Source organism: Aquarana catesbeiana, linkage group LG03 (assembly GCF_042186555.1).
Source record: "Aquarana catesbeiana isolate 2022-GZ linkage group LG03, ASM4218655v1, whole genome shotgun sequence".
Lineage (NCBI taxonomy): Eukaryota > Metazoa > Chordata > Amphibia > Anura > Ranidae > Aquarana > Aquarana catesbeiana.
This window is the reverse complement of record NC_133326.1, coordinates 450,376,559-450,386,757: the sequence shown is the minus strand read 5'-3', so window position 1 is coordinate 450,386,757 and position 10,199 is coordinate 450,376,559.

Sequence of the window (10,199 nt, the reverse complement as noted above, 5' to 3'; positions counted from 1 at the left end):
TTATGATTGATGCCATTCTGGATTCTGCCCAGCAAGCATCTCGTTTGTCTCTCCTGTTGGTACACATGCGCAGGTCCCTTTGGCTTACAAGTTGGGCAGGAGAGCTTTCATGCAAAATATATTTAGCTGGCTTCCCATTCAAAGGGGAACGCCTATTTGGGGATGACCTAGATAATTTTATCCAAAAAATTACAGGTGGTAAATCTACACTCCTACCAGTTAAGAGGAGTAAACTTCCACCATTCAAACGGTCTCTTTTCCCTTCCCCTGGAACGTCAGGCTCTAAGCAGTGGCAACGGCCTTCCCAATCTATATTCAGAGGAAGGGCCCAGGGTCACACCCAAGGGCAGAAAAAGGCTTGGGGACGAAAGACTGCCAAGCAGAGCCCCAAAACATCCCTGTGAAGGGGCGCCCCCACTCGGCCGAGTGGGGGGAAGGCTCCTACAGTTTTCAGGAGCCTGGAGGGAAGAGGTTCAAGACAAGTGGGTGGTCTCTTCAGTTTCTCTAGGTTACAAAATAGAGTTCCTAGAGCTTCCACCAGCTCATTTTCTAAGGTCAAGAGTTCCCAAAGATCCAGTAAAGCGAGAACCGCTGCTACTGGCCTTAGATCGCTTACTATCCCAGGGAGTGATAGTAGAAATGAACCCAAAAGATCAGGGTTCAGGGTTCTACTCGAATCTCTTCACCGTTCCAAAGCCAAATGGAGATGTCAGACCCATCCTAGATCTAAAGGATCTGAATCAGTTTCTAACAAGGTTGGAGTATCTAGGCATAATCATAGACACCGCTCAAGACAGGGTGTTTCTACCAGAGCCAAAGGTCAAGGCCGTAAGAGCTCTAGTCCGCTTATTATTCAGCAAAAAGAGTCCATCCATTCGGCTATGTATAAGACTGTTAGGAAAGATGGTTGCCACTTTCGAGGCTGCTCCATTTGCCCAGTTTCACTCAAGGCCCCTGCAGAGAAGCATTCTCGCAGCTTGGAACAAAAAGACTCATGCCTTGGATCTTCCAATGTGCCTATCCCCAAGGATACGCAAAAGCCTCAATTGGTTACGAACCAAAAATCTTTTGAAAGGCAAAGCCTTTCTTCCACTACAATGGAAGATCGTAACCACAGATGCCAGTCTGACAGGCTGGGGAGCAGTTCTGGAAGAAACATGCATGCAGGGAAGATGGTCTGCAACCTAGAGACGCTTGCCCATCAATATTCTAGAAATTCGGGCAATTTACTTGGCCCTCATGGACTGGTCTTACAGGCTACAGGGTCATAAAAAAGAGAAGGGTTTCCCCAGAATGGGGTTTTTAGGCAGCAAAGTGAAGAGATTTGAGTCAATGGAGTATGAAAAAGGTAACGTATTTATTTTTACAAAATTGGTATAATATAAAATTTAAAAGAAAATGAGCTCCAGTAGGAAGCACTTTCAAACTTGATAAGCTAGACATACATTTGCAGACAAAATTCCATAGCAACATTGAATAAAAGTTGTTGACAATATGAAAAGTGAAACTGACGCATTTCAACCCATATACCAAGGGTCTTCTTCAGAGGGTCAGTCTGCTAGAAAATATATATAGAAACATAGGTACACATGTAAGAATTTACATACACAAAGTACAAATTAGTATATAGTGCACATATGTACTATAATTACCCAACAATGTGTGGAGATCCCTTTAAAAAACTACTTCTTCTCCTTTCCCAACGGGTCCCAGAGCACCTCCACCGCCACAGTAACTGAACACGGGGCAGTAGTCCAATGATCCTCAATTTGGCAGCCGGTGCCAGCCTGGGTGCCTGATGGGCAAAAAAGGGAGGGGCCGCTAGACGGATTCCTGGTTCCCCCCCCTTGCCGGGAAGGCACATCAACAGGAAAACCCCCAATCCAGAGGCGGCAGCGGCCGAAGCGCCAAGTTCACAAAGGGAAAAGGGAAAGAGCTGTTTAGTTTGAAACATAAGGGCAAACAGAAACGTGATAATAAAATGGTATATAACATGCATGGGTATGTTCACCCAGACTTGCATAAGTCATAAGTATTACGTAAACATAATAAGCATTGAGCCTCAACAGCGATGCTGCTGAGGCATCACATACAGTATATACCTGAGACATCAATATACGTAAGTAGCATCCATCGCATACCTTAATACATCTGCAAAATCAAAACAAACCAAAACAAAAACCAAAGCAAAAGACAGAAAATGGTAATAATAATGATAGGAATCAAAAAAAATGAATAAATATAATTGTAACTATAAAGAGTAAGCCAGGGGAGGGGGGGAGAGAGAGGGGAGAAGGAGAGAGAAATGGGAAATGGCCAAAAAATCTTTATTATTGAACAGATATTCTGGGAAAATTATGTTTGTGTTTTCCCAGAAGCAAAGTCCTTTAAAAATGGGGCGAAATATATGGCCTCATTTAATCCTGGAAAGGAGGTGGCATCCAATTTAAATATCTATCTCTGTTCGTGTTGCAATAAAACTTTGTTCCAATCACCGCCTCGGTCCGGTATATGAATTCGATCGAGTGCGGTGAAGGATACCTTAGGCATTTTGTAATTATGCACCATCACATGTGGCTTTTTCCCCGACCGATCGTGTGACTTGGCTGGGGGCGACTCTAAGTGTGTCTTCTCGTAAGTCGCATCATTGGACTACTGCCCCATGTTCGGTTACTGTGGCGGTGGAGGTGCCCTGGGACCCGTTGGGAAAGGAGAAGAAGTAGTTTTTAAAGGGATCTCCACACAGGAGCCTTTTTTCCTTGCTGGACACACATTGTTGGGTAATTATAGTACATATATGCACTATATACTAATTTGTACTTTGTGTATGTAAATTGTTACATGTGTACATATGTTTCTATATATATTTTCTAGCAGACTGTTCCTCTGAAGAAGACCCTTGGTATATGGGTTGAAATGCGTCAGTTTCACTTTTCATATTGTCAACAACTTTTATTCAATGTTGCTATGGAATTCTGTCTGCAAATGTATGTCTAGCTTATCAAGTTTGAAAGTGCCTCCAACTGGAGCTCATTTTCTTTTAAATTTTATATTATACCAATTTTGTAAAAATAAATACGTTACCTTTTTCATACTCCATTGACTCAAATCTCTTCACTTTGCTGCCTAAAAACCCCATTCTGGGGAAACCCTTCTCTTTTTTTATGCAACTCTAGGGGTGAGCAGCACTTTCCCTCCTCTCCTTGTGTCCTCTCTTTGCTACAGGCTACAGGGTCAACCTATTCAGATACAATCTGACAATGCCATGGCTGTGGCTTACCTCAATCACCAAGGAGGCACCAGAAGTCTGGATGCCAAAAGGGAGGTGAATCGCATTCTTGCATGGGCAGAAAGCCATGTTCCCTGTCTGTCTGCAGTATTCATCCCAGGAGTGGAAAATTGGCAAGCGGATTTCTTAAGCTGCCGGCAATTATGCCCAGGAGAATGGTCCCTACACCCCGACATATTCCAAACCATATGTCAAAGGTGGGGAACACCAGATGTGGATCTATTCGCATCCAGATTCAACAGGAAGCTGGACAAATTTGTGTCCAGAACAAGGGATGTACTTGCTCAGGGGTCAGATGCTCTGACAATCCCATGGGATCAGTACAATCTAATGTATGCCTTCCCTCCGAACCCACTTCTTCCGCGGTTCCTAGGAAGGGTCAAAAGGGAAGCAAAGTCGGTCCTTTTAGTAGCCCCGGCTTGGCCCAGATGACCTTGGTATGTAGAGATCGTAAAGATGGCAGTGGGCAGGCCTTGGGTCCTCCCATTCCGGACAGATCTGCTCACACAGGGTCTGATTTGCCACCCTGCTTTACGAAGTCTAAATTTGACGACTTGGCTGCTGAAACCCACATTTTAAAAGACCGTGGGCTCTCGGAGTCAGTCCTTTCCACTCTGGTCAATGCCAGAAAGCCGGCCTCCAGGTTTATTTACTACAAAATTTAGAAGGCATATGTTTCCTGGTGTGAACCCAGGGGATGGCATCCTAGAAGGTATATGATTAGCAGAATCTTGACCTTTCTTCAGTCAGGCCTAGAAATGAGATTGGCTTTGAACACTATCAAAGTCCAAATTTTGGCTTTGTCTCTATTTTTCAGAAGCCAATTGCTTCACATTCCCTGGTCCGGGCCTTTATTCAGGGGGCACTGCGGTTGAATCCGCCAGTCAAACCTCCAGTATGCCCATGGGATTTGAATTTGGTGTTGTCGGCTTTACAGGGACAACCATTTGAGCCACTGCACCTGGCTCCTTTAGCGCTTTTGACTAAAAAATTAGTCTTCCTGGTAGCCATATCCTCTGCTAGTATCAGAATTGGCAGCTTTTTCTTGTAAAGAGCCATATTTAATTATTCACAAGGACAGGATTGTTATGCATCCTAATCGTTCTTTCTTACCTAAGGTGGTTTCAGGATTCCATTTGAATCAAGATGTAATCCTACCATCCTTTTTTCCAGATCCGCAGTCCGCGGAGGAAGAATCTTGGCACACTCTTGATGTGGTTAGAGCAGTCAGTGTCTATCTGCAGGCAACCGCTCAGATACGGAAAACTGATTGTTTGTTTATTCTGCCAGATGGCCATAAGAAAGGCCAAGCAGCGTCTAAATCCACTCTTTCTAGATGGATTAGACAGGTTATTTTTCAGGCTAAGGCCTCTTTCACACGGGACGGATCCACGATGATCCGCCCCGTGAACACCCGCCACATCAGCAGGCAGATGACAGGTCCTTCGCTGCTCACTTTGCAGCGACGGACCTGTCAGAGCGCCGCTCTCCCCTATAGGGGATTGGATGACGACGGACCGTAGAGTCCGTCGTCACCCGATCCGATCCGAAAACAGATGGAAAAGTAGGTTTTTACTCCGTTACACTTTTCCGGATCGGAGCGGGTCGGATGGCAGCGGACAAGTCACTGCTGACATCCGATGCTCCATAGAGGTCTATGGAGGGAGTCCGTTCAGGTCCGCCTAAAAAACTGACAGGGGGACCCGAACGGATCGTTCGTGTGAAAGGGGCCTTATGATATAAAGAGGAAGACTCCTCCTTTTCATTTGAAAGCGCACTCAACTAGGGCTGTTAGTGCTTCTTGGGCAGTGCATCACCAGGCCTCCATGGCTCAGATCTGTAAGGCTGCGACCTGGTCTTCAGTCCATACATTCACCAGATTCTATCAGGTGGATGTAAGAGGGCAAGAGGATACCGCCTTTGGGCGCAGTGTACTTTAGGCTGCAGTTTAGTTCCTCTGGTCCGTTTACGGTCTATATTTTCTGATCTGTGTCTCCCTCCCCTCAAATGAGCATTGCTTTGGGACGTCCCACTATGTAATGAATACTGTGTGTCCTGTGATGTATGATCAAGAAAATAGGATTTTTAAATACAGCTTATCTGTAAAATCCTTTTCTTGAGAGTACATCACGGGACACAGAGCTCCAGCCCTTCTATGGGTTTTACGTGGTTACCTATTGCTTTGCTACAAAACTAAGGTCCTCCCCGTATGGGAGGGGTTATATAGGGGAGGAATTCTCCTTAATTGGGTTTAACCAGTGTCCAATCACCGATGGTGCCTATCTAACTCACTATGTAATGAATACTCTGTGTCCCGTGATGTACTCTTAAGAAAAGGATTTTACAGGTAAGCTGTATTTAAAAATCCTATTTTTGTTTACTTACCGCATTTGAGGATCAATCTTGAAATTTTTCCTGCAATACACCATTCAGGTCTTCTGGTCCAAAGCACATTTTTCCGTTTAGTCTTCCAATCTCCAGATTACAGCTCTGGGGTTCCAAATGTTTTCATTTTGTGGATCAGACTCCAAAGTCACAGCTTCTGGGTCCTCACATGTCTTCTATCACCATGCAGGGCTATTGCCACCACTGACTTCTAGTACTTAAACCTCAGTGCTCCTTCTGGTCAGTTGGACGGCACCAATATGTTGTAAATAATCATTAATTCATATAAAGTGACAAGCGCGCAGCCAAACTATATAGTGATACAATGTATGTGAACAAAAACTGTGTTTTCAACGCAGTTACTGTGACATCAGTTTATAAGTAAAAATTGGTGAAAAAGATGTTGTATTTGTATCCACTCTTACAAGTATACCAACAAGCTTCAAGCGCTGTTGTTAGAACAGAAAATACATATATATATATATATACTATTGTGACCACCTAATAATGTGTTAATGTGATACAAACCACAATGTTGCTGAATTCTAACCAGCAACAATATCGCACCCACTCAACACATCAAACTCGTGCTGTTTAAAAATAATCTATCAGTGAGAGCTTTTAAACATCTATACCATGAAATTAAAAGTAAAACTCCTGTTAATTATCCTGTGTAAAAAATTATTTTAAACTAAAAGGTCCACATAGAGATATATTATGTTGATGATGAATCATACATCTTCTAATTATGGATAAATCGATGATCCTCTCGCTAAAGATATGGTAAAATTGACCGCTTACTGGATCAGATGGATCTTAAGTCATAGAGATCTAATGGGCTTGTTGCATTAGCCTGCCGGCTTCTGTGATTACCACCTGGGTAGCGATCTAGGGAGATTTCCTCATCCACTTCAACCGATCAGCAAGCAGGTACTGATTTCTTGTTTCAATCACTGATTTCTACAACCACGGGGGGGGGGTTAGTTATCTCCCCTGGATCATCCACAAAAAACAGACCCCTCAATAGAAACAAAACGGGGGAGACTCCATAGTGCAGATGTGTAACATTGGTTTATTTAAAAGTCATTCAAAAGTCATTTAGAGAAAAACTCCACAGCAAATGGTCACAGCAATGACACACAGCACACTGGAAACTGCAAACCAAAAACTTCAAATTGCACAGCAAATGGGAACTGGGAACTGGGTAAAAATCAGCTAAAAATAGCAAACATACAGCTGAGGATCAAACCGACTGACTGCATAGGGGAAAAGACAAAACGTGATGGCATCACTGCCACTTGCTCCACCTGACACGTTTCCCCTCAACAGGCATCCACTGGGAACGGAGACAAGTCTTCTTTGGCCTTTATCTCCCTTCATGTCACATTACTGGTGGCAGGTGAAGAAGTTCATCTCCAGGCAATACTTGATTCCGGGGCGTGTAGTTGATTCTTGGATCTGGCTTTAGCAAGGAGTCTCGCTATTCCTCTCAACCACAAGAAGCAGAGACTGAAAGTCCATCTGGTCGACGGCTCAATTCCTAGTTCCGGACATATCACCCAAGAAACAGTACCTATCGTTACCTCCACCAACTCAGGTGACCAGGAATTTCTTCATTTGACGTCCTAAGCTCCCCCATATTCCTGGTTATCATGGGGATTCCATGGCTACAGGCGCACAGTCCTCGGATTGATTGGTCCAAGAAAGAAGTACTCTTTACATCCTTCTACTGTCGGCAACATTGTCTTGCTCCCGAATCCAAGGACTTTTCTAGTTGCCTGACTGTACTACCCACTCCCAGTGTGGACTCCAATATACCAGCAGCCTACCAGGAATTTCTAGATGTTTTTGATAAAAAGAAGGCGGATACCCTACCTCCACATCGTCCTTACAACTGCCCCATCGAGTTACTACCAGGGGCCGAAATCCCTTTTGGTTGTATATTCCCTCTTTCCGAGACTGAACTTGACACCCTAAGGCAATATATTGACAAAAATCTTGAGAAGGGATTTATCCGCCCGTCCTCCTCGACTGCCGGTGCTGGCATTTTCTTGGTTGAGAAGAAGGATAAGACTTTGAGACCATGTGTAGATTACAGGGAACTAAATAAAATTACCCTTAAAAATCGCTATCCGCTTCCTCTCATCCCCAAACTTTTCCAGAGGTTCCGTACAGCCCACATCTTTACCAAACTTGACCTATGTGGAGCCTACAACCTTGTCCGTATCTGGGAGGGGGACGAGTGGAAAACAGCATTCAGAACAAGATTTGGACATTTTGAATATTTAGTAATGCCATTTGGATTATGCAATGCCCCAGCTACATTTCAGCACTTTATAAATGACATTTCCCAGGAATACTTAGATCACTTCATTGTCGTCAAACTCGATGACATTCTTATATTTTCAGCCACTCTGGAACTTCACAGAATGCATGTTAAGAAAGTGCTGTGCATCCTCAGAACACATGGGTTATTTGTTAAGGCCGAAAAATGCGATTTCGAAAAGGGGTCAATCCAATTACTGGAACTCATCATCACCACAGGTGGGATAGCTATGGACCCACAAAAAGTGAAGGCTATCCTTGACTGGCCAGTTCCATCCGACAAGAAGGGTGTTCAGAGGTTCATCGGTTTTGCAAATTTTTACAGGAGATTTATGAAGAATTTTTCCACAATTGTAGCACCCATTACTCAGATAACCCGCCAACATAACAAATTCCAGTGGTCCGTAGCAGCACAGACCGCCTTTGATCAACTAAAAACCTTCTTTACCTCTGCACCCCGTGGCTTTCTCTTCGCGGAAGATGAGCCCTACAGGGAGGAACTACGATGGGGACCAGGAACTCTTAGCAATTAAAACTGCTCTAGAGGAATGGAGATATCTCCTGGAAGGTGCCATTCATCCCATCTTAATTTTTACGGACCATAAGAATTTAGAGTACCTCTGTACGGCCAAACGGTTAAGACCCCGAAAGGCTCGATGGGCCCTATTCTTTTCAAGGTTCAAATTTCCACATATCCTGCCGCCCAGGGTCAAAAAACGGAAAAGTGGATGCCTTGTCCCGAATGTTCCCGGACACTCCTGAAGAGATCACAACCGGTACAATTTTGTCCCCTCAAAATTTCCTCTTGAGCCAGCCTAATTTAAGATACTCAATTGAGCAGGCCTCCACTCAGTGTACAGAAGCAGAAGTCTCATCCCTAAGAAGTCAGGAGGGGCTCCTATGGCACCAAGACAGGATTTTCGTCCCACAGCAACCCAGGCTACAAGTGTTAAAAACTTTTCATGACCATCAGCTGGCTGGCCACTTTATCCAGCGGTACTTATGGTGGCCCACTCTGAGATCTGACTGTAAGGAATACATCAACTCTTGTACAACCTGCCAGCGGAATAAGGGGTCCAACGCCAGATCTTGGGGCCTGTTAAGACCATTGCCAGTCCCGGAACAACCATGGAAAAAGATTTCCATGGACTTCATAGTGCATTTGCCCCCCCCCCCAGAGGATTTCACAACTATGGCGTACTTCTTGCCAATGATGGGCACACCCTCTGCCATGGACACAGCAAAGATCTTTATAAAGGAAATTGTCCGATTACACGGCATACCAGACAACATAGTGTCAGACAGAGGTGTGCAATTCACCTCCAGGTTTTGGAGAAACCTCTGCAAATTACTGTCAATTGAGATATGCTTGTCCACAGCCTACCAACCACAAAGTAATGGTCAAACTGAAAGGACCAACCAAACGTTAGAGCAATATCTACAATTTTTTGTTCGTTTTCTCAAGATGATTGGATTTCATTATTACCTTGTGCAGAATTTGCTTATAATAACTGTCACTGCTACCAACCAGTCACCCTTCTGGGCAAATTACGGCTTTCATTATTCTTTTTTACCTAATATCATTCCCGAGTCCTCAGTTCCGGCAGTTCAGGACAGAATAAACTTCATCCAAGCAAACTACAAAATACTTCAGGACACCATGAAGAAGGCTCAAGAAGGGTACAAGAAACAGTATGATAAAAAAAAGAGTTATGCCCCGTACACACGGTCGGACATTGATCGGACATTCCGACAACAAAATCCTAGGATTTTTTCCAACGGATGTTGGCTCAAACTTGTTTTGCCTACACACGGTCGCACAAAGTTGTCGGAATTTCCGATCGACAACCACGCGGTCACGTACACCACGTACGACGAGACTAGAAAAGGCCGGTTCAGAACCAAGCGCGGCACCCTTTGGGCTCCTTTTGCTAATCTCGTGTTAGTAAAAGTTTGGTGAGAGACGATTCGCGCTTTTTCAGACTCGTGGCTTTCAGATCGTTTTCTGCCGTTCAGTTTGTGCTTGTGGGTTTGTATCTGCTCTTCAGTGCGTGCAAGCAAGTTCCGCGTGACTTTAAGGAGTCATTGTATTCTTGTTCGTTCGTTACTGGTTTTCAGGTCGCTCTTCACAGGCCTTGCTGTTCTTCAGTGCGTTCTGTTACTTCGTTCTGAGCAGCCGACCGTTTTCTAGCCATGTTTC